At 45.3% G+C, this 25892-nt stretch overlaps 1 protein-coding gene across 7 annotated transcripts in view; it reads left to right on the top strand.

The window, feature by feature from the left end:
• SCN8A (sodium voltage-gated channel alpha subunit 8) overlaps positions 1-25892 on the top strand; it is a 1610732-nt gene that overhangs the window by 940397 nt on the left and 644443 nt on the right. The gene's annotated exons all lie outside the window — the stretch shown is intronic.

The following is a 25892-nucleotide window of genomic DNA, read 5'->3' as shown; positions in this document are numbered from 1 at the left end:
AGGGAGCGGCTGCACAGGGAGCAACACTCAAGTAGCTTTGAGGGGAGAGGGGGGCAGAATGGGGTCCACCCAGACTGCTGCCTCTGACCTCGTGCTGGTAATAGTTCAGCATTCCTTTGTTTCAACTGAATGCATATTCGGAACGCAGCATGAGATGCTCTGGAGACACACACACTGCCCACCCGCTCTAGCTTTGTGTTGACAGAGCAATTAAATTGGGCGCAATTTATAAGTGATGGCTCATTTAACAAGCCAGACATTTTTGGTACACCAGAGTGATGAGGACTGAACATGGGGCATCATTATTCTGAAGGCCTGCACAACGCATCAGCTGACCAAAACTATTCATTCTTTCAAGAGAATTAACGTGGCACACAAACCGTTTTAAACGTATCTTTATGTTCATGACTTTGACACACCAAACCTTTGTATTGTGTATATTATTAATTACAGATTGCGCATGCCTGAGAAAGTTTACTGATTCAAAAAATGGGCTCCTGGTTATGGACCTATTCTACCCAGGAGGGTTACTTTAAGACAAAAAATACAATTGAATAGGTACAAAGAAGAGTGCTCTAATGAAAACACACTGTTTCACCCCTTTTTACCCTCTGCATTAAAGGAGAAAAAGAAAGAAACTCACTTTTTTTGTTGTTTGGAGAAAATAATAGTTTATCTATGCAGTTGTAAAAATCAACATAGAGTGAACAGTTCTCCAAACAACATAACATCACACGGTTTAATGAAACCAACCGTACAGGCTTATAGGATATATTTACAAACACATGGGGTCACATAGTTTGACACAACAGTCGTGTAAGTAACGCAAACTCAATCAAAATACATAGTTTGTTATGGTGATTCATATACTTCAGTATAAAACAACACAATTAGACAAAGTAAGCAACAACAGACAAAAAAAGGGGTTCGTGAATTGACAATTGGTAGTGGACAGTGACAATGCACTGTTGTTCGGGGTGCGTCTACACCAAGGTGTTTCGGCCGTTTAGGTGGACCAATTATGTCCCAGCATATGTACGGCCTTCATCAGGACGAAGTGCTGCACGGGGTGGAATAGGTGCTGTGGATAATTATTTCCACTGGCACGAATTTCTAGTATTACGCCAGGCGTGGGAAGGATCTTAGTGTAATCCTCACTTGTGAGGATCTTGGAGTGGGATGGACTCTGATTTAAATATGCGGTCCTCGCGCGGGAACCTTTGTGCATGAATCACGAATAGCGGGCCAGTGGAGAGCGCTGTAGGAATGTACTGACTCACTCCGGGGCTCGAAAAGGGCCTGGCGGCATAGCGTTAGTAACCATCATTAGAGCACTCTTCTTTGTACCTATTCAATTGTAATTTTTGAGAAAGTTTACTGACATTTGCTTGCCACTAATGGCTGCTTGGGGACATGGACTAAATTCATCCGCTTAGCATCAAAGAACTTTTCATTTTCTTAACACGCCAACCACTGGCACCTTGATTAGGAAAGCAGGACTCATTGTGTCACCGTGCAGACCATAGTCCTAGGCAAAACAATGCAGTGATATATGGGCAACAATGATTTGTGCATTGCCCAGGTCACCACCCTGTTTGTTAAGGCGTGTATGTGCTGCTCCTCTATGTAACAGCTTCCAACTGTTTTTGTCTGTGTCCCATGTCCATACAATAGCACACTGGACTTAAACACTTAAAGTAATCACCCTAAATTGTACATCCTCTAGGCCAAACATCTTTTCTCCACTGCAACACCATGATTTTCACTAGCTGCAAGACAGCACTAATAAGAGATGGTAATGCCAGCTTTGTTAGGCCTACTCTTTCTTGCAGAAATAACCCTTGAGGCCTGCACAATGGTGAGGAGGTAGTGGCTGACGAACTGTGGGCCTTATACCACTAACAGGATCCGGTTTTGTTTAAAACGCTTAATCAGTTTATTACTGGTCAGGCTAACGTTTGTAAGAATTACAATCCTTTCTGTACATGCTTCCCTCTTTATTGGGTGTCCCTTGTAGGGTATCCATTCCGGTCTATAGATATAATTCCCTAAAGATGTTTCTGTATTGAGGACTGGGCATGATCAGATTGAGACCTAGCCCCTAATCTAAAATTCTCCAGAAACAAGAAGCAAAAGACTCCTTATACCCCATTTGAGTGGCTGATGTTGCTGACATGTTATCCTCGCATCCAAAAACTTAATGAGCATGAATAGTTCATGGTTCAAAACATTTTAATCTTAGGAGGAGTGCTGTGAACGGTGATGTGAGTACCAAGCCTTGTATCCGTTACTTATTTACTGATTCACACATACAACCCCTTTATCACAGACTTGTTTATCAAATATAGAGATCTCTGAACATTGTTAAATTCCCGAAATGCTCTGGGATTTAATGCAAAGCAGACAGGAACATTGGTGCGATTCGTCCCCTTTCTCTCTCTCATAGGGCTATTTTGAGAGAGTACAATAGGAGTGTACCAGACTGTCCACCTTGGAATGATAACCTTTTATCAGAAAATAATTCATATGGTTAGTCTACTGATAATCCATGCAAAATTCAAGTGAGGTGGTTGGAACAGAATGCTGCACTTGCACGAGCCGAATGTCACAAGGCCTAGTAGGACCGTTTCTGTTTTGTCATCCCTTTTCTCTCTTGTTGCACCTTGAAACATATTGTGTATAGGCGCATTATAAAAACCCAATAAATTAAAAAAAAAAAATGGGGAGTGGATGTGGAGCAAAAAAGGAAGAGTATGCACTTCACGTCGTTTGGGAGATCCCATGGAACTGCTGTCTCAGAGGGCAATGCAGAATCAGTGGCTGACCAACGAGTAGTGCAGCCGGTGTCCCTACAAGAAGCACTACTGTAGCGAAACGCAGATGTCAGAGGAAATTACTTTCTTGTAGTGATCTGAGAATGTTCCAGTAAGTCCGTAAAGCATTGGTGCATACATGGGTACCCCCAAAACACTGGCTCCATGATGCACATACTGACCTCATGAACGTCCCACTTGATGCTAGGGGTGGGAACCCTTAGCCGTTGTTCTTTTTGTATGTAATGACAAAGGTCTTCAAATATTAAACACAGGGGTCGAGATTAGTATTTGTTGACCAGGAGCAAAATGCAGCTCCTCGGTATCAGGCATCACCCATTATGCAGGAGCTACCTCTAGGGAACCAGGAGTCATTCCATAGCATGCAGCAAATCTAACATGAGCACAAGATGCAAACTCTTATTTTTTGTCCATGGAATATTCTACAATATGCATTAAATGTCCTGTAGGCGGGTTCATTATTCTTTTAAACATGCGCCTAAACCTACACAATTAATATCATATAGCTACGTTTGTATGCCACCACTTGCCTGAGGAATCACATGTAGCTCCTGGTAGCTGTTGGTTTCATGGTAATCAGGCTCCACTTGGCTATAACCAGGAACTAAATAGCTCCCAGCTCCTGGCAATTTCGAACCCTGAAGCATCTGTCTGAGTCTCCATGTTAGGACAGTTTTTCTGAAGTCCAACTAAGGGCTTAGTAAAACCATTCAACTGAGGCAGTACAAGACTCCACTCTCAGTACAAGGCTGTACCACCTGAGTATATGGTAGCATAGACGGAGCAGCCAGGCTTATCTCAGGAGGGAGATAGGGCTGTAGAATCAGTACAAAGGAAATTGTCACACAAATGATCCAAAGAAACACTGAAACACTAGGTATGTAAAAATAAAGGATTAATTTAAATACAAGTAGGCCCAGATAAACCTAAGGGCAAGTAAGCACTAAAACATTATATGAAATCACAGTATAAAAACACAACACTATACTTGAAAGTACACAGATCCTAAGTATAGACCTTATTTGAAGTACCTAACAGTAGTTCTAGGGAAGTCAAAAACTTTTCATACGCATTTAGTATAGGTCAAGCCTATTCTTGGGGTGTAAAAACCAATGGTTACTTTTTACAATGACATTCAGTAATGCTAGGGCAGTAGACCCTTCCAGTTGTATAATGAGTCTCAGCACAAATCACTTAATCGGTCAACTGGACAATATACTTTTGATGAGTATCGTGAAACACTTATTCTAGGTGCAGTGAAAACCTAGAACTACTTTTGTCATAACACAGTTCTACTAGGTGAGTAAAACCTAAAGATGTAATATACAATTGCAGGTGCTTTTGAAATCAGAGACCCCAAGATTGAGGTAAGCAGTAACTCAACTTATTTGGGATGGCACACAGCTACTTCAAGGTAAGTAAAACCCACATACTTTGTTTAACCTCACAATGGAGGGGGGGAAGGAAAACCCAATGTTACACTTTACTGAATAGTTATTATAGGTAGACAACAACCTAATGCAGACTTGTTAAGGACAGGCTAGGACACGGGAAGCAAGACCCAGTTGGCGGACACTCATACAATTATCCTCAAAGGACTTATCTGGTGATACCAACACTTTACATTTGGGAAGAGGCACAACCTAATCACACACAGGAGAGTAAAATGCCTTCACATCTACTTTCTATTAGGCTGGCAAAACAGTGGCTAAGGAAGAAAAGATGTTAACCATACTTTTAAGAATAGTGCATCACACATTCAAGATGAGTAAGAACTTTTGCAACTGTTCATTCTTAGAATTACAGTTACCAAACCAACTCTTTACAAGTAAGTAACTTTTAAAACACATATTTTCTTTTCTAGGCAGAAGTCCCAATCCCTTGACAGTCTTTCCCTTATTCTTGGAGCATGAGTGTTCAGTGGCAGAAGGGGGGGGGGTCACTAGGACTAGTGACCAACAGACAGTGTCAGAATAGGTTCTTTAGTAGCAAAAGTTAGAGTTCCTTAGGAAAACTGGGAAAACGGATAAGTATTTCACTTTAGAGTTAGAAGAGGGTCCAGGGGCTTCGCAGAAGACACCCTAGCAGGATTCTAGCAGTGGGACTGGGTTTTGCTGGACGAGGGACCTCCCAACCACAGAAAACATTGTTTAACTACACAGAAATCCTAACCGGCTTCAGGTAAGTGCATACCCAAGCCAACACGGTACCTCAGCATTGAAGAAGCTTTTGCAGCAGTAGAACTTCAGGGTCAATGGATTCCTTGTCGTGGCGACTGAAAGCAAGACCTCAGAAGGGACTTTGCAGCAGGGATTGATGACGAAGGCTCTAGGCAAGGTTTCTCTCGTGGCTGAATGCGGTTCTGTGGATTTGGCGCCTTTTCAAGGAGCAGAGGAGAAGACAGAACATCGCAGCTGAATTCTCATCATTACAAAGGTCCAGCACTCTGGTGAGGGGACGTTTTGGACTTGATTCGTGTCTCTGGCGATCGTCGGCATCCTGGTGGAAGTTTCAGCGAGGTTCGGAATACAGAAGACCGTGTAGCGCACAATGTCTTGGGGTCCCAGGGTATTGGGGTATTCCAACAACGCAAGGTCGCAGCAACACATGGGATGGCTCAAAATGCAGGTCTTCTTGTGTCTAGTGGGTCCCACCAGGCTCTTGGTCGGGGTCGTCATTTTCGGAGTCCCCAGATCGATTGGAAGGAAGGACTACGGTAGGCTCCAGTTACACAGCAGGCTCTCCGGTCGCTGGAAATCATTTTAGCCGCTTTTCCTTCATCTTCCTCTTCGGTTTAGGATCCAGTGGTCGACATGTCCTCAGCTTCCAGGTTTGCAGTATTTATCAGGAATTACAACACAACGTCTGCATTCTCTCCCCGCATTTTACAAGAAGGGGTTGTCTGGTTGTCCAATCAGGACAGCCAGCCCCCCACTGGGATTTTTCCCCATTCAAGCAAGGTGTAAGACAAAGGGCTGAGGAGTTTTGGACTCTTCCCTTACTTCCTGCTCTCACAGACAGACTGGAGCCTGGGCAGGGAGTCCAGGGGACTCCCACCAAAGACCAAAATCACACAAAGGAATTTCCTGCCCTGAATGCAAGGGGAAGGAACTAGAAACAAGAAGAAACACTAAAATGGCGAAATAAGAAGACAGGGGCCATGTTGGTAAAAATGGACATCCTTGGGTTCCTTTACTGCAGCTGTGAACACAGCCTGCGGTAAAGGTGCACCAAATTAATACAAGGTATCACTTCCACCAGCCATTGAATGTAAGCTTATCACTGTAACAGAACTGTTACAGTTTTAGTGTGAATGGGGATACATTGTTTCTCCCCAGCACTCCACATAAGGTGTGCTGTGCTGGTTTCACTTAACAAAATGTAAAAGGGGTCCAAAGATCCTTTCTACCCTTGGGAACTGTAGTTCACTCAAGGTTAGCACAAGAAAGGTAAAAGGGGAGTCCCTAGGGCAACCCAGCAACAACAGGCACGTATTGCCAATAAGTTGTTAAAGAGGATAACTTTAAAAAGACTCAATGGAGAGTCTTAAAAATGACACCCATAAAAAGAGTTATAGATTATGTGAGTGTGGAAAAAGGTTCCCACTCACTGAGGTATTAATGAAAAATATCCCACTAATAAAGCAAAAAGTTCTGATGTTGAACCAGGAAAGGGAGATTTACCAGTTCTGTGCAAATCTTACCTAACACTCCATCCTGAGAACATTGTGGTAAGCTGACATTCATACACATACTACGACCGGCTTACCACTTGGACGTCACACATTCACAATGAGCATGATATGATACTAATGCTGCTACAGTGTGCACTATATGCTGCCCTAGGTGAGAGATAGAAGTATGTTTTTTAATCAAACCTTACATCTTTCACCGATCGTAGAAACAAGGGAGGCGATGCATGATCCCTTGGACCCAAATGTAACAGCCACCATTGTGCATTAACATTATTATATATATGCTAGTAACTGAGACTACTTTTCGTGCCAGGGGACAGTTGGCCCCTTAGCGGAGGCTAGCACTGTAAACTATACAAGATCACAGGAACGCTCGCAACCAAGATGGCTGCTGTCTTCTGAGCTCCGCGATGTGGCGCAGAGAGGTGGAGGCCGCCTACTAAATATACCAGGTGTGCTGGTGCACTGAGTGCGGGTTTCTGTGCCACAAGGTCCAGAGCGGTCCGCTTTTTGTCTTGGTCTGACATCTCACAGCTTGCCTTATTGACAAGCTATTGTACAGAGGGAGCGGGTGTGGCTGTGCCCCGCTGAGGACAGCGGTGGCGAGCAGACGGCTGTTGGTGTTGTGCTGTTGGTGTTGTGCAGCCCAGTGATATGTGGGAGTTGGAGGAGCATGGTGGTGCTGGTCGTGTAGCCGGAGCGGCAGAGCGGCCGCGCTGTGGAGCATTGCACTGCTGAGATTGGCTCTTTATGTGACCTGTTCGCCTGCAACAGAGTGGGCAGGAGCCCTCCTCCTCCCCCTCCACGAGACCTCCAGCGATGCCCGCATCAGAGCCTCCCGCGCAGATCAGCTCGAATATCAACACATAGGTTGAGAATTACACTGACCCTCCTACAGATGATTACGGCCCATGCTGGTCTTACCCACCCAGCAGATGCACACGTTTTGTGCTTATTCACCCACCCAGCACACAAATTGTGTGTCTGTTTAAATGTGCCGCTCGTATTATTGCATCGGGGCCTCTGCCCAGCACAAGATGGCTGGCGCAACGCGGCCTGAAACCGAGGCTGTTTCCCTCAGTTGCTAGGCTATGCCAAGCGTACCCTCCAATTCGCGCCACCGTAAGGCTGCAGCCGTCCTGCGGCAAAGGCCAAGAACAAGGCCCTGTTTTGCCTCCTGGGATCAGTGACCTGTACGCCTGCAACAGAGTGGGCAGGAGCCCTCCTCCCCCTCCACCGAGACCTCCAGCGACTGCCCCGCATCAGAGCCTCCCGTGCATATCAGCTCGAATATCAACACATAGGGTGAGAATTACCCTGACCCGCCCACAGATGATTACGGCCCATGCTGGTCTTACCCACCCAGCAGATGTACATGTTTTGTGCTTATTCACCCACCCAGCACACGAATTGTGTGCCTGTTTAAATGTGCCGCTCGTATTATTGCATCCGGGCCTCTGCCCAACATAAGTGGCTGGCGCAACGCGGCCTGAAACCGAGGCTGCTTCCCTCGGTTGCTATGCTACGCCAAGCATACCCTCCAATCTGCGCCACCGTAAGGGGGCAGCCATCCTGCGGCAAAGGCCAAGGACAAGGTCCTGTTTTGCCTCCTGTTTGCCGGACTGTGCCGGCTTGCTGGTCCACTGAGGCTTTCCACTCCAGGTGAGCAGCACCAAAACACGATGCGAGTCGCTGCTATTCAGAGAAATTACCTGATATTTCTGCAATCTACCTGCCTCCTGACCCTCCCAAACACGCCTTGTGGCATGATAACCCTTGCACCCTGCAACCCTGCCTACCCTCACAGAACCTCAGCCGAGGTCATAACATAAGGTACTATACGTGTCTCCCGCATGGGAGTCCCTTGACCCATTTTGTCCACTTAAGTTAACATAACCAAATCACTTAAGAACTGTGCTAATGGGGGCCGCATCATAGAGGATTCCCTGGTAGTTACCGCCATGTTCTGCCTGCTTGGACTGGGAATTTCAGACATGCCTTTTATGCCATTACTTGCCGTACCACTTCCCATGTGATTCTCCTAATTTCTGTATATACTTCATGCACAGTACGAGTTCGAACATATGCCACATGTCTATATTATTACGCTGACTAATGTTTTAATTATACGCCTATACTATTTTCTTTTGTCATTTGATACAATCTTGTGATCCTTGAAACTTTAACATGAGACCAGGCGCCAATCGCTCATGGGAACTTATCCATAACGCCTGTATATTCGGCCCCTCATCAGCTTCACACGTGTTGCTAGTCGCCATAGCTGTTTATATAGACGGACTACCTAACAATCTATTCTGCTAAGGTGTTACCTATAAACTGCATATATATTTGGGTTGCACACAAACTGTTCTACCACTTACCTAATTGTGTGTCATTTTCTGTCATTTATGCCGACCAATATTTATATCCAGTATGCCTTTGGTCAGAATTTGACCCAGCCTCCAGCATCTGGCCCTAAGTCGACTAGGATAGACCGCCCTGATGGCACTCCTGCTTAGCATGACGTGGATAGACACAGCTTTTCCTGAATCCTACCACATGGCCTAGAGTAAACACTTACCTACCTCAAGGTGTACTTAGCCTCCCTAACACCCATCCACTAGCCCAGACGACCTCTATCCTAACCACCACATAGCAGGTGTATCCCAACATAAAGCTATAGCAGCATCACACCATGAGCATCTTATCCCACTGCCTCTGGTCCATCATATACCTATTGCTTACTATCTACCAAACACCTGACTCTAACCTCCACCCAACTACCAAGAGAGTAATACACAACATAACCGTCACATCTATAACCATCCCCTCCACCATGGATCGACCATACCCTAACCTAACTAGCGGTCCTCCAAGCATTCCCTGCAGTACACCCTCTCGGAATTCTAGACTTGGAGCGAGACTCACCAGACTCCATTAGCCGCTAACTATATTCCTCCCTGCCACAAACAAAAGAACCAATAGCCAAAAAGTATCCACCGCCAATGGCAAAATCTTGATACCACAATCCTCTTATCAAAACTAAACAAACTAAACCCACGACAGCGCCCCCCCCTCTCAAAGACAGACTAATAAACGCCAGATCCTTGACTGCGCATGCCACTGACATCTGTGAACTTATTTTGTCCGATAAGCTTGACTTGCTCGCCATCACACAATGCAGCAGGACCTCTATTGTCTCTAGCATTCAGAGACAAGATAGGAGTAATATGCAAGGTTCCTCTTCACAACTCCCAGACACGGACTATCTCATTTACAGACCCCTTGCCCCTGTGGGAACATTCGAGGAAGATATTAGCAGCCTACTATCCAATAATCTCAGAATATCTACACAACTGCTCATTCTAGGGGATTTTAATCTGGGCTATAATGACCCATTAGACATATATGCCAGCTCTGTGGCCAACACCCTCACTGAACTAGGTTTAACTCCAAAAATTCTAGAACCTATCCATAGCAAAGGGAGAATCCTCGACTGGTTAGCGGAGTACATCTCATGATGCCTACCCCCGGGCATCCGGATCAAGCCCATCAGCCCCGGGAGCAGGCATCCAGATATTTACTAAAACCCCAGCAGCCCCGGCTGGGGGCAGTCTGGGTTCAGTCCTGGCGCCTTAGGCGCCAGGCTCATAATAGAAATCAGTCCTGGCGCCATAGGTGCCAGACTCAAAGTCTTTACTTACCTCATGCAGACCATGCTGCAAATGAATCCAAGCCAACGTGAGGCCTGGATGGGACTATTTTACTACAGGGACTATTTTTTTACTCGGGTGTGGTTCTAGGGACTTCTTACCTGGAACTACTTTGGAGGCTATTTAAACCACGCCCCAACAGCAGCACATGCTTTGCGTTATTCTGCATCCAGCAGCGTAACGCTCACCGTGCCTGCAGTCAGCATCCAGTCTTCAGCCACGCCCACCTCGAATCCAGAGCTCCTAGCAATAGAAGAAAGAAGGAAAAGTTAGAAAACAGGTATTATTTCAATACTTACCTGAATTCCGGATCCATCACATCTTCGAACTTGAAAAGGACATTATTCTACACGTGTCGCATCGCCAGCTGCAGTGCCGCGCCATACTCACCAGTCTTCACAGCATTTTTCGATCCGGCGCAGCCTCCATCATTGTCTCCGCCGAATTCCACCATCTAGGGGACAAAAGAAACATAAGGTGAGCCGAAAAAGCCAACAAATGCAACCTCTCCACCATAGACCTACCTGATTAACAACCAGAGGCATTATTCTGTAACAAACTGCAACTTCTTACACCGCACCTGTAAGGAGAGAGAAACCAGCAATTTAAGCACACACATCTTTTGCCGGACAGTGTTGGGTAATACAGACTCTTACCTGAACACCATCAGCTGCCACAAGAGAATCTTCCCTTGGACCCAGCTGCAACATAAGAAAGGAATGTACAAGAGTGAACACCGTACATATTGAACTCTTAACTTAATACTTACGGGTTCTCGGCTGGAACCTCAGAGTCAATATTCATCCGGAACTCTTCCAACGCCTTCAAACCAGTGAAGTAACTGGTATCTACACGCCCCTGCATTCCACGCAGGATGGAGAGCTCATCATTTACAAACATAAGGTGAGCTTACTGAAAGTGAATCGGTGGTGATTAGTGGGGAGAACAGTGGGGTGCCATTACTAGAATCCACGGGTGGCTAAATCCCTTTCTCCACTTGCAGGAGAATACTTCTATGGGTCAAGCAGACGGGGTTAGGTGGTCCAGTCCAGTCTGTCATCTCTGCACTACGCTTCATGTTGGAGGAGGTCGCGGCTGTCCGGGTCCGGTCGATGCCCCTGTGGGAGCCAGGTGAGCTTAACAGTACAACTGTACCGCCACCATCACTTCCATCTCCCCACAATTGTGGACAGATCATTACCTTGTAACCTTTGAACTATCCACCATTGCACTGCTCCCACCAGTCTCAAATATGGCCCCACCATGTCCAACTAGGAACAAAAAGAGTATCACAAAGGATAAAGTGATTACTGCTATCCTACCCACCGTAAATCAACTTGAGGAATACCTAGAGTCGGAGCTGCTCGTGGAAGAGTATAACAAAATCATGCTTACCACTCTAGACAGCATTGCCCCTTTAAAACTTAGACCAAGTAAACCTAAATCCCACCTCAATAAATGGTTCACTCCAGAACTGAAGGACCTATGACAACTTAAGAGGAGTTGCAAATCCATTTGGAGGCTAACCCCATCACTAGACCATAAAAATAAACTTACAGAAATATCCTCGCGTTATAAAAAGGAAATGCTCCTGGCCAAATGCAACTCATATAACAAGCGTATCTGAATGGCTAATTCGAGTATGAGGGAACTGTTCTCCATCCTCAAAGAATTAAAATCGCCTACTCCCATTCCAGATTCATGCACAAAAGACAAGATGTGGTGTACAGAGATACAACATGCACTAGCCAACAAAGTAGCCATGCTCCAAAAGAAAATAGCTACTAAGAAAGCTTCACTTAATCAATCACCCCAAGTCAACACTAACCCATCTCCCAAGGACCAAAACACAGCTACTCAATTCAGATTCACCAGAACTTCCATCTTGGAGGTTGAGAAAGTCATCTTATCTCTTAAACCCTCTGTCAAGGCGACATGTGCCCTGCACAACTCATAAGACGCCGCTAGAGAAATCTCCCCCTTTATATCCAAACTTGTCAATGCATCATTCGCCTCAGGCACTGTGCCGACCAACTTGAAACGATCTTGGGTACCACTGCTGAAAAAACAAACCCTTGACCCCCTCATACCCACCAACGATCGACAAATAACAACTGTCCCCTTCCTGTTAAAATCCTTGATAATATTGCATATACCCAAATCCAAAAATTCTTGGAACACAAGCTTTTGGGAGTACGGCAATCAGGCTTCCGCCCCCGACATGGCACCGAGACTGCCCTCATCAATTTGAAGGCCCAAATAGATGAGCTTCGGGACAAAGGTCAAACAGCCCTCCTCCTACTATTGGATCTCTCGGCCGCATTCGACCTCGTCGATCACAAGGTCCTTTGCAGCCATCTCAATTCTGCTGCACACTTCTCCAAATAAGCTATAACATGGGTCAAATCCTTCCTCAGTGACAGGACTATGAGGGTGTTTTCCCCTTCAGATGCGACAGACCCATCCCCATTTTGTGCAGCGTTCCATAGAGCTCCTGGGTATCTCCCACCTTATACAACATATTTACCAAGCCCCTTTTTGATGATTTGGACCTTCTTGGTATCACCTACACTAACTATGCAGATGATACCCAGATTCTTTTCCCACTCTCAGGGGATTACAACAAGGATTTGGCCTTGGTAAATAGGGTCTATCTCATCGTCCAGGCATGGATGGCAACCCATGGCCTATGCCTGAATGATGATAAAACTGAATTAATCATTCTGGTCACACATTCCAATCTCAGAAAACTAGGCCAAGGCTACTCTTCTTTCGAGATTGACGGGAACATTATCAAGGTAGCCCAGGAGGCAAAGACACTTGGCTTCTATTTGGATGTCACCCTCTCCTTCAACAAACAGGTGAACTCATTAGCATCAGCCAAAGCTTACACATGTAAGCTCATCAGAGCTGGTAAACACTTCATCTCAGATGACAATTGCGTTATTTTAGCTAGAGCACTTATTTTATCTAGGCTTGATTACTGCAATGCCTTATACATTGGTGCTAATAAGTCTATCCCACGTAGAAACCAAATTCTACAAAATAATGCCTTGAGAGCAGCTCTCGGTATATCTAAAAGATCACATATATCTAAGATAAGGCGCAATAACAACTGGTTGTCGACCCAAGACAAAATACTCTTAAAAGTTGCATCCCTCACGCATAAAGCTCTGAATAATGCTGCATCTCGATATCTTGTAGATAGATTTGTAGTAAGAAGCTCTTCTAGACCCTCAAGAATCTCTAATATCAATAGCCTTATCATTCCAAGATTCAAATTGACTACTGCCGGGGGTGCCAGCTTCCCCGTCCGAGCGGCTCAAGTATGGAACTCTTTGCACCATCCTTTACGCATAGGGCAATCTTACCAGAAATTTAGATCCAGCTATATCAACCAGCCGAAGTCTTTTAACAACTAGACAGTTCTTCCTAGCTCCTCGCACCACCTACATATACTCCTCTCACCACCAGTATGTACTCCTCCCCTATCTGAATATCTCCATCCCCGTTTCTCTGCATGTACATTATTATCTGTACTTTATGATCTTTATTACTGTTATTGCCTGTATAATATTACCTGTACACTGTATTACTGCCACTGCATATATATTTTATCTGTATATTATCTGTATATTATTTGTAGTATTATCTGTATTACTGCCTGTATATTATTTTCTGTAACCATGTTACCCAAGCTTTGCATATTCAACACGGCTGCGCCCTTATAACCTCGGGTCTGGTGCGCAGTATAAATGAATAAAACAAACAAAGACGCAGGGCATCTCCGGGGTGCATACCAGTCCTGACGTTCGTCTCTGGAGAAAATGGGCACTCTTCTCTGCTGGTGTGGTGTGGGCTGATAACACCCTGGTAGCGCTCTCGTGTGGCCTGAAATATCCTCAGCAGGACAGTGATCTGCAGGGGCTTGGTTGCAGAGGCAGTGGAGATATCTAATGCACCTATGATGTTACAGAATTGGCACTTCGCAATGCTGGCCCATGGTGTTGGCCTGAGTGCTTGAGATGCATGGGGAGCCTCACCCTCTGCTGCTACAAGTGTTTTTATGACCTGCTCGGATTACTAGTTGGCAGTGAGGGTGCTGAAGATGACTTCTGCTAGGCTGCACCCATAGGTCTCCCTGGTGGTCAAATGGCTAGGATTCGGCACTCTAGCCACGCCCCCGGGTTTGTCATTTCTGCACTTGCACAATACAAATGTCACAAGACCTAGTAGGACAATTTTTGTTTCTGTCATCCCTGTTACCCCGCCCCCCCTCTTGTCTTGTTGCACGTTGAAACACTTGTGTATAGGCGTATTATAAAAATTCAGTAAATAGGTCAGTGGCGTGTTGGTGGAACTCCATAGTGCTTCGGTGGTGAGGGGAGAGTGGAGTTTGGTGTAACTAGCTCAAGGTGGTGGCTGTTCGCCCTCTGTCCTGTCCTTTCAGGGTGGTACGCGTCCCTTCCTGGTGAGGAAAAGCAGCAGTTTGATGGCCAAGGGGAATAAAAAGCAGTGTCGCCAGCAATTCACCCAGGAGGAGCGATTGGCGCTGTGTAAGGGGTACTATGTAATCGTCCTGATCAGCTGTGACGGAGGAGGTAGCACTGTCTGCGGGTGCTGACCCCGAAGCGGAGTATAGTGCTGGCAGAGATGAAGAGTGGTTTTACTTCCATCAATACCAAATTCGACGGCATGGAATATGAGATGGATCGTATGCAATACCGCATAGAGAAGGACAGCGGTCAGATTCGGAAGAATGAACATAGAGTGAGTGTACTGGAGGACACAAGCACTGAGATCAGTCAGGTATTCTGCACGTTGCAGCAAGAGGTGAATGGTATAAGGGAGAAGAATGAAGATTTGGAGGCGAGATATACAGGTGGTGGGGATTCCGGAATGCATTCTGACACAGAATATGGAAACCTTTTATTAAAGAAGGCCTGGAGGATCCCCTGATTTCATCCCAGTCATCAATTGAAAGGACCAACCATGTGTCGCTGTAGAAGCCCAGGCCAGGCCAGAGCCTGTGCCCAGGTATTGCACGTCGTCTTAATTATTGTGATCGGGATGTCATTCCACGCAGAGCTTGTGAGCTAGGTGACTTGCAGTACAAGGATGCTAGAGTATCGTTTTATCTGGATTTTACACCAACAGTCCAGAGGGCTCGTTTGTCTTTCCTGGCACCTGAACGCTTACGTAGGGAGCATGGATTGCAGTGCGCCATGTTGTATCCTTCCAAGTTGAGTCATCCACGACAACAAGACCCAGCAGAAGTGCATACCTTCTTGGAGACTGTACCGAAGGGCTGATATAGTGGTGAGTGTGGGTGTGATATTCTGCTGAACTTCTGTGATCATGTGTTACCTGGCTATTTACAGATTGGACACTGCTGGATGTATGTAGGTACATAGCTCTGGTTTCTTTATTACCGTAGATCACCAGTATCGTTCCTTAATGTTTATGTAGCAGTGCGGGTCAGTTGCTATAGATCAGATATATAATGGCCTTTTCCTCGAGAGGATTGCTCTTATATGCTGGGCCAATGAAGTCATCGTGTCTGATGCCCCGGCTGCTGGTGTGAGGGAATTGCGAGATGGGGGATATGGTGTTTTCATTGCAGGTTGGGGTTGGGCCGTGTGGGTTGGGGGTGTTGAATGGTCACTGCTGGATTGGTGTTGGCTGTGGGGGTGAAGGAATCAAGGGTGGTGGTGTTTGTTCAAAAGGGTTCACATTGCTCTGAGCTTCATGGGGCATATCCTATTTTATTTACAAGTCATAATGCGTCAGTGGAATTCATGTTTCGGTTGAATGGATGGTGATGGGGACATTGATGAGGGAGGCATGCACTCTCCTCAGTTGTAATGTGCACAGTCTGAATAATCGTGCAACAATGTGCAAGGTCTTGGCTTTTGGGGGTGGCACAGAGCTAAGATTCTTATGCTTCAGGAGACTCATTTGTTGGCAAAAAAGAATGAGATGTTTGCTAAGTCTTGGGGTGAATCTCAGTTTTACACCTCCTAGTCTTCGTATTCACGTGTGTTCTTGCCCATTAGGGTTTCTACCACTCCGTTCTGAGAGCGATCTGGAAGGGAGCATATGATTGTATCGGGGACGCTGACGCAACGTTTAGACATGTTTGTAAATGTGTATGGCCCAAATATAGATGATCCTAGGTTTTACTATTCCCTTTGGATTAAGTGTTTAGCATATTCGCACACTCAGCTGATTTTGGCGGGTGATTTCAATACGATACTGCATGCTGAGCTGGATTGGTCGACTCATGGTTTTAGGTCATTGTCATCGGCTGCCAAGTCAATACATGGGGGGTTGGAAGATTTCGGGTTACTGCATCTCTGGAGAACATTGCACCCTGAGGATAGGGATTTTTACTTGTATTCTTCAGTTTACGACATGAGGTCGCGTATAGATTGCATTATGGTTGGTCAGGATTGGGCTCATAAAATTAATAGTTGCACAGCGCTACTGAGGATGTTGTCAGATCACTCCCCGATTCAGTGGCAGTTCAGGATGGCGGAGCGGATGATCAGTAGGTCGCACTGGCATTTTAAGGGCCAGGCCTTGTTGGATGTGGTTTACAGGAGTGAAGTACATGTTATTACATCATTATTTCCTACTAATGCAGAGTGGGGATTATCTGGGAAACATTTAAGGTGGTTTGGCTGAGGACACTGTATTTGTCTGGTAAGTGGGGCTTCTTAAAGCTATCCGGAAGAGGTTGGCCAGTCTTAAGACTGAGCTGAAAGTGCTGCAGTCTGGAAGAGCTGATCAGCCATCTAGAGATGGCCTGGCCGTAGTTAGGGTAGTGCTTGATCACTTTAGAGAGGAGGCGTATAGAGATGTGAGTTTACTTACAACTCCACACTTTGCGCGATGATATGGCAAGGATAGCAGGCCAGGGAGGCATCTAGCTAGATTGGTGAGGTGTGAGAAGGGCCAAACTGATAACCCAGTGATTAGGAGGGTGGATAGAAAGTTGATTTTGGAGCATAAGGCAATCCCTGAAGAATTCAGTGTTTTACCATAAACTGTATGCGACTCGGAGGCGGTGGATCCGGAAACTGTGCAGTCTTTTGTCGGGAAAGGTAATTTGGGGGGGTCTTGACGAGTCAGCTAAAGAAATGGTATGTGCCCCCGTTACTGTTACTGAGGTCCTGAAAACTTACCGACTTCTAAGGCCCCAGGATCCGATGGCATTACTTATGAGTTGTATAAGGAATTTGGTCCTAATGTTGCTGATTATCTCACCCACGTGTGGCAAGAAGCTTTGCAGACAGGGTCATTGCCTCCAATGATGTGTGAAGGTGTTATCACCCCGATTCTAAAACCTGGAAAGGACCCAATGAAATGTGCCTCTTATAGTCCGATATCCCAGATCAATTCAGATACAAACATATTTTTCAAAATCCTGGCAGATTGTGATGTATCCTATGAAGTCCTCACTAAAACCCTATCTAATGTCTCCTCTCAGGTGGCCAGGGAAAGGCAGAGGCTTCCTGACCCCGGGGGCGGTGTTAGCTGGGAGGATCACCTGGGAGGAGAAGGGCCCCAGGGTGAGAGGAGGACTTTGTGGGATGAGACGCAGTATTTGTCTTCCTCAGGGAAGGGGATATCATTAATACCGGCACATGTAATGGCATGTTGCCGCAGAGAACTATTCTTCCCTGAAATTAATTGTCAGAATATAAACGAAGACAATTATAACTGGCCATGTATTAGGAGTGAGAAAAACACTTCTAAAAGCTCCCACACTTTTAAAAACCGGACACCTTAGAGGTCCCAGGGAAATGGTGCAGAGAAACATTTAAAGGCCACCAATTCAAATTCTGAAAAACCTCATTACACTGTTAAACCATATATATTCTTTTACCTTCATGATATTCCTTTAACAAATTTACATAGGGGAAGAAAAGACCTTTGTGATGAAAATATCATTGTACGAAGTGATTTTCATGTCAGGGACTTCAAGTCCCAGAATCCCTATAGTACTGGGACGAAGAAGAGGGCTGCAGAGGCACAAAGGTGTCATTGCAGCCCGTTAATGTTAATGACCCACACATGAGGGTAGCTTTGCGGCATTAAGACCCCCTCTGGTGCAGGCCATGAGAGAGAGATCAGTATGGTGGAAGAAGAAACAGTTACAGCAGCAGCAGGGCAGTAGTAGTAGTAGTAGTGGGTGGAGGCGTTTGTACTCTCCACAAAGCTGCAGAGGAAGAAATCGTGCTGGAGCCGGGACAACAGTGGCAAGAGAAGTGAATGACAGTCCTGAGAGGGTCGCTGGGGATCAAGATTTTGTCTGCAGAGGTCTTGCAGCGGGAAGCGCACTTTGTTTTCCCTCTTTACCTTGTGAAGTGTTTGCAGGTGTCAGGCGAACACCTGAACGCTGGGAAAGTTGTGAGCGCTTTGTTTGCAGATGTCGCACAGCAGAAAATACACCTTCTTTTTGCTTCTCCCCATATGAGGCGTTTGTGGGTGGCAGACGAGCCCCGGAACAATGGGAGAGTTGTAGAAGCTCTGAAAGTGAAACACACAAGCTGCAGGAAGCCTTACCAAATCGATTGCAGCATCGCGTAGCAGCCTCGAAACAGAGGACTTGGAAACAATGTGCACGCCAGACCTGGCGATTTCACTGTAGAACTGTGAACCCAGAGCACTCCAGAGTGCCCGTTCATAATATCCAGACCGCCTTTGTCCTTTTGAATAACGAACTGACATAAAGGAAATTGATTACGAATTTATGACTCATACAAGCTTATTTAAAATCGATGCATTGGCAAGAGAACAACTTACATCTGTGAGCTGACGACTGTAATGATAAAACATTGGTTTACACTAAAAGTATACCACTCGAAGGGGCAATATATTAAGAGATTGTAAACCACTATCACCAAAGCTAATAAAGACTCATAAGAAGACAATTGATAAACAACCAGTGTTGCCTAAGCCAAAAGAAGACAATTGAGCCTTTAAAGGTGCAGTGAAGTACATTGCCCATATGTAAAAAGATATTACACTGAGAGGTGGTTTAAACAAACATTGCCAAAGCAAAAGTGTGAAGGAGGAGAACTGTTGTCAGCAATTGGTAAGTGATGCAGTGGTGAAACGAGAGTGGCAGGAAGGCTGCCCATCTGATAAAGAGGTTCAGGATGAGGATAGCAATGCCTGTCTTTCTTATAGCAAACATGTATGTCTAGTGAATACACCAGTGTGATTCTTGTTTCCCATGAAGAAATTCTTAAATCTGAATGTGAAGCAGAAGACATTAGTAAAACCTTTTGGAGTTAACCCTTACCACAGAAATACATAAAGCTAGTAGTTTGACCTGGCAAGGGAGTATACCAGTCTATGGAACTTTGTACCAATTGGCCCGTTTGGTCAGGAGAGTATACTCGAGCAGAGCCTGAAGTAGTTTGTCTTGGCAAGAGAGAATACCAAGTCCTAGAACCTTTGTAACAATTGGTTCTGTCCTGGCATGGGTGTACACCAGAATGAAGAGTGGTAGAAGCTGTAAACCTGGCATGGGAGTAGGCCAGGTGAATGATGTTGCAAGTATTGTGGTGGGGTAAAATCTTATGACGAAAACATTTAAAGAATCACTTGAGAGTTTTGATGAAGTAGTATTGAAACTAAAAGTGTTGCCAAAATATCCTGATAAAGACTCTTGTTTTGAAATCAATTAAGTAGTCCTTTTTTTATTTAAGTATTCTTTATTCACGATGAGAAACTGTTTCAATGTATTTATCTGCAATGGACATTGTTAATGACAAGAATCTATCTTAACTAAGGAAGAAGTTGTGTCAACAATTGTGACTCACCTGTGAAATTCATATTGGAACCCTTGTGTTACCAACTTGGATTAAGAGATCTGAAGTGGAGCTTTTTATGAGACCGGATTGGTCTCTTCAGCATGCACTCTGCATCCTTTGAACTGGGGTGGGGGATGCAGCAGGGGTGTCCATTGTCCCCCCTTTGATTTGTGATTGCCGTGGAGCTGCATAGGCACTGAGGGCTTACATTGGGAGGGATCAAGGAACAGATATCTCTTTAAGTGGACAACGTTATTCTATATGTTATAGACCCCAAAAGTAATATGAAACCGCATTCAGAGGAGATTGAAGCTTTCAGTGAAATCTCTTGGTTGCAGCTGAATTGGTCTAAATCCATTTTATTCCCATTGAATGAGACCACACAGCAGTCTCTTGTATCAAAGGGGTTCTGTTGGGAGCAGACTTGTACTAAATATTTGGCTTTAGTGGTCAGCAGAAACCAACCGCAACTACTGAAAGATAATCATGGGACTCAATTGGAGTCACTATGGGGGAGAATAGAGCAGTGGGCCTCGCTTCCAATTCCTCTTATGGGCAAAGTAGCTATTATAAAAATGGTGATCCTTCCTAAACTGTTATATTTGTTTCTCAATATCCTAGTCTGGCCTGGCTCCCAATATTTTAAAGAGCTACGATTGTTGCTGACTAGATTGGTGTGGAACCCTAAAACTCCTAGAATTAGATGGGAGATGCTTACTGGAACATGGGACTAAGGGGGTCTAAATGTTCCTGATCTGGAACTGTATTACTTGGCGGCCCAGTTATTGTTTGCTTCATACTGGATGCCAGGCTCAGTCTTTCCCACATGTGCGTATTGAGAGGCGTGCAGCTAACTCATCCTCATTTGTTGCAGGGTGCATTGGTGTTTATGCAGATTGATGACAATTGTCTCATTGACCCAGTTTCGTGTACAGTCCATGCAGGGCGCAGGTTGTGTTTGAGAATGGAGGTACCGGTCCGTATGTCCCGGAGCTGGTGGTCTGGGATATCCAGCGTATCGCTTCAAAGTGTGATGGTATCATTAAGATAGAGTGGTTGAGGCTGGCGATTAATAATATGTTTGACTTCTATGTGGATGGGACTTTTGTTTCTTGAGAGCAGGCCGAAGCCAAGCTTGTGGGGAGTTTTGGGTTACCGTTCCAGTATTTTAGGATTCGAGAGGTGTTTCACGCATGGACTCTGGATTTTCCTGCTGAACCCCCGGTGTTTGTGGTTTTAAAGTATCTTGTCAACTCAACAAATGCTAGAAGGATGGTGTCCACTATTTATCAGATGATGCAGGGCTCAGCTCCTGGGACGGCTTTATTTATTTATTTATTTATGCATTTGTAAAGTGCCTAAGCCTGGAGGCATCAAGGTGCTGTTTCAAGACCAGTTACTCAAAAAGGAAGCTTCATAAAATGAAGGTGGAGGGAAAAGCATAACAGACATATGTGAGGTTTCACACTGTCACTTGTTGAGTCATGCAAGTTGCATGCCTTATGTCCATGGGTTGGGAGAATAGCAACGTCTTTAGGGCTTTTCAGAAGGCCCAGTATGATTCCTCCGCTCATAGTGCATATGGGAGGGCGTTCCAATGCTTGGCTGCTAGCGTAGGGAAGCTAGAGCCGCCTCCTTTAACTCGCTTAAATTTGGGAATTGCAAGGCAGCGTGTGTGCATTGACCTGGCTGGTCTAATTTAATTGGCTCTTACAATCTTTTGTGCCAGGTACACTGGTACGGTATCCGATAGCCATTTGTGTGTGATAGTGTTTTGAATATGATCCTTCCACGAATGGGGAGCCTGTGGGCTTCCCTTTTGGCTGCCGAAATGTATTCTCTGTTGAGAAGTTGAGTGCAGAGCGCAGGGCATTGTTTTGGATTATCTGCATTTTCTTGATGTTTTGTTGGGAGGTACCTGCAAAGAGGACATTATAATATTTAGTCTGACACCAATTACAGCTCGAGCAATGGTAAGACTGGAAGATGTTGGGAATTGTCTGGCAGCATTGATCAACTTGGTTGTGTAGGCAGATGAGGATATCGAGTTCCCATGCCACGTGAGGGAGAAAGTGGTGTCCAGATGGAATCCAAGCATTTTCACCGAGGTAGAAACCGGGATCAGATTTCCGTCGATAGTGATGGAAGTGAATTGAAAGTTGAGTTTCTGCAGTGTTGCTGCTGATCCTACCAGTAAGATCTCTGTCTCGTCATTGAGGCCTAACTGGTTTGTGGCCACCCACACCGGGATTGTCTAGTAAATTTTGTTGATGGTTATAGTCATTGTCGTAAATGCCGGTCAAGGGAAGGAGGATCTGGGTGTTGTCGGCATAATTTGTGTACGAGATGCCAGTGGAGTCCAGGAGGTCAAAGAGGGGTTTGGTGAAAATGTTGTATAGGGTGGGGGAGACGCGGGAGCCTTGGGGGACCTCACAGTGATTGGGAGGGGCGTTGGCTATGTCTGAGATGACTTTCATTGATCTTTCTTTAAGAAAGGAGGTAAGCCAGGTGGTGGCTTCTTGGGAGAAGTTGGCAACTGCTGTAAGGTGGTGACCGAGTATATTCTGGTCCACTAAGTCAAAAGCAGCCGACAGGTCAAGGAGAAGTGCAGGTTTTCTCTCATCTCTAAAATTGTCAAGTTGGTTTTTCAGGTCTAGTAGGGCTGATTCAGTGCCATGTCCTTGCCTAAAACCTGATTGTTGTGAACCTAGGATGTGGCGGGTCTCCAGGAAGTCTTGTATTTGAATGTAGGCTGCCCTGTCCAATAGCTTTAGCAGGAATGGGACTGTGGTGATTGGGTGTTAGTTATTAGGCAGTGCAGGATCTAGTCAGGGTTTCTTCAGTAGTGGGAGGACCGAGGATTCTTTAAGGTTAGCAGGAACAACGCTAAAAGTGAAGGAGGCATTGATGAATATTGTGCTGAAGGGTACTAAGGTTTTGGCGCAGTCTTTGATGATAATACCAATTTCGGTTGGGTGATAGTGTATGTAAATATGTGCTCTGTAAAGCGCTTTCGATTAAGGTGCTATATAAATAACACATCATTATCATAATTGCTGAACAGATGTCACCCTTGCATCTTGAGGGCTTTAGACTTTTTAGGATGCGGGTGGTGTCTTCTACAATTTATTTAAATTCAAATGTCAGGTGTGATAATTATGCGAGAGGGGGAGGGTTTGGTGGGTACTGGAAGTTTTGATATTTTCCTGCTTGAGAGCTATTTTCTTCTTTAGCGTGGTGATTTTTGAGCACATGGGGTCCTTAATGTTGGCGCACCACAGCTCATCTTTGATGATGGTGGAAGGAGGGGTTGAGGGTGTTTACCGCTCCCTAAGAAATTTGAAAAGTTCTTGGGAGTTGGACTTAGCATTCAGGATTATTCAGTTAAATGCTGCAGATTTGGCTGCTATGATTGCATTCTTATATTCCCTTGATGAATAGGGCTTTAGATTTGTGTAGGTGGAGGGGGGCCTAGGCATGAAAGGCCGTGAGTTCCAGCCGGTTGTATAGTAAGTATCCGTGATGTAACAGTCATCGAGGGCTTGTTGGACCTAGCTTGGGGTATAGGGTTGAGGAGGAGGTTGCTAATGGTGGGAGCTTCCCAGGGTGAGTGTCGCGGGTTAAAAGCGGCAGTGAACAGTTAATGATGTGCGACTGCTAGCCAGGGGCCTTATCTCAAAGTTGTCTCTCATGTGGACTGCTGGGCAGGGTTTCGCGGTGAGTGTGAGGCGAGTGTAGCCAGCGCGAAGGCTACTGGCTTAGCTCGGGTGCTGTAGGGTTGGAATGTTATTGTGGGTGGGATGATGGTGGAACAGGAGTGGATCAAGAAAGTGGAAGTGAACAAATAACACCTGTCTACCTTACATAAAATCATAGAGCTTTTTTGGGAACATAGGAGTGACTACAAATGTTTATATTTGACAAATATTTCTTCAACAGCGATTTAAAGTGGAAACCCTTCAGAGTACATAATGCACTCTGGGCGTAGTGCTCATTTAATCTGTCACAACACTCACCCCAACAGTAACATGTCTTCAAACAATGAGGCATATATTCTCGTTTAGAGAATGCTCACTTTCAGGTTGAGTCTTGGGCTGTGCTATAACAGCTTGCATATGGCTTGCCCACTCATGAGAAGGAGAAAGAAAAGGATGGGGTGGAATATTTGGGGGGACCAAATGGCTTATTGCATATTATGAGGGGGTCAGGACACCCTTAACCCCCATGGCAGTTGTGCCTAACTTGAAACCATGACCTCTTGTCCATCTCCTATGTCTGCCTCACCACAAGAGTTACATTTGAACAATTTTAGTTAATTTTATATATTTAAAAAAAATGCAGAATTGATGTTGACTTAGTTTTGCCATGTATGGACTATTACTTTAACCTTAATAGACATAAATGATTGACTTTTGATTGGACCCCCTATTTCTTTACTTCTTTCTTCTTTCCGTTCAGGCTTCTGATCTGCAGAGAGGCAGGGAACTGCACCAATCTGAATTTGGTGTGTACTGGCCAATATTTTGTTTAAACTTTTTATTTCAGCCATTTAACAGCCATATATCATTGATGAGGTTCAAATTTAGCAATCCTACCTGTTCACAACCCCTTTATTCCAACAATGCTCTGGTAGTGACATGCATCTGAATGTGTATGTGCCTGCGGTTGGTGTGCCTCTTGTTGTGAACATGGCAATATGAAGTGGGTTCTGTTATAACTTATGCAAGTATGACTTTGCTCCTGAAATGTGCTTGCAGGCTGGCTCTATTGTGTTACTGCCAGTTGTAAACATTTATGACCGGTGCTATTTATGTATTTATCTATGGCTGTAACACCATGAAATAGTTAATGTAGATTCCTAATAACGCCGCTATTAACACCTCTCGGAGCTCTGACAGCGGACAGTCATTTAACTTCAATGGATTGCTTTTCTCCCGCAGATTCCTCATCAGATAGATATCGATTCCAGCGTCAGCTGCTCGGAAAACCTTTCAACAGGGGGCGTAACGTACCTCAACTCGGCCGTCGATCCATCTTGCCTTCGATACATCGGTCGTTGGCTCCGAACGGGACGTCAGTCGTACTTGCACTGCGTCACTACGCTCCTGTACCTCATTTTTTCTAAGATGACAATTTGGAACGCACACAACATTCGGTGCCTCTGTGTGGGTCACAACACCAAGGGCTGTGGTTCCTGTAGAAAAATGAATCTGAAGTCTCCCAGAGAAAGGGCAGCAAAACCTGCAGTGGGCCAACCTTCTTCAAAGTGTCTGGCGTGGTCGACCACCTGGTCATCTGAAACCCATGACAGAGGGGCCTACTCCTGAAAAGGAGGATAGACACCGAAAGAAAACCAATAAGAGGTTGCACTCTGAGTCACTCCTCTTCCTCCCATGAAAAGAAGCAGCACCATCGACGCAGGCACGGGTCTGTCTCATTGGATGACCCAGGTAAGTCGGCGGCAGGGCTGACATCCAGTGCCCAGTAGGAGGCTTTTAAGGAACCAATGGTCAAAGTGGGCTTAATCGGTTTGGAGTGGTGCTCCTCTACATTTTTTAATTCAACTTTATTATTCCTATACTTTTATTTTAAAAAGAAACCATTCCGGAATGGTTTCGTTTTAAAATAAATGTGTAGGAAGATGTTTTTCAGTGCACTGCACAGAATGTTCCCTTAAACAGCAGGTGCATATGTTTGGGGGTTTGGATTGTGTGTGGGAGGGGGTGGGGGGATGGGGTTGTAGGGAGCGGGGGCAGGCCATTCGACCACTGTAAGGAACAAATGCTTGATAAGTTTTCGAAAGGCAGCTGCGGGCACGGGTGAT

The sequence above is a fragment of the Ambystoma mexicanum genome, chromosome 3q (genome assembly GCF_040938575.1).
Source record: "Ambystoma mexicanum isolate Mex_15411 chromosome 3q, UKY_AmexF1_1, whole genome shotgun sequence".
NCBI lineage: Eukaryota > Metazoa > Chordata > Amphibia > Caudata > Ambystomatidae > Ambystoma > Ambystoma mexicanum.
The sequence above is the reverse complement of the archived record's forward strand: the minus strand, read 5'-3'. Positions and strand labels throughout refer to the sequence as shown.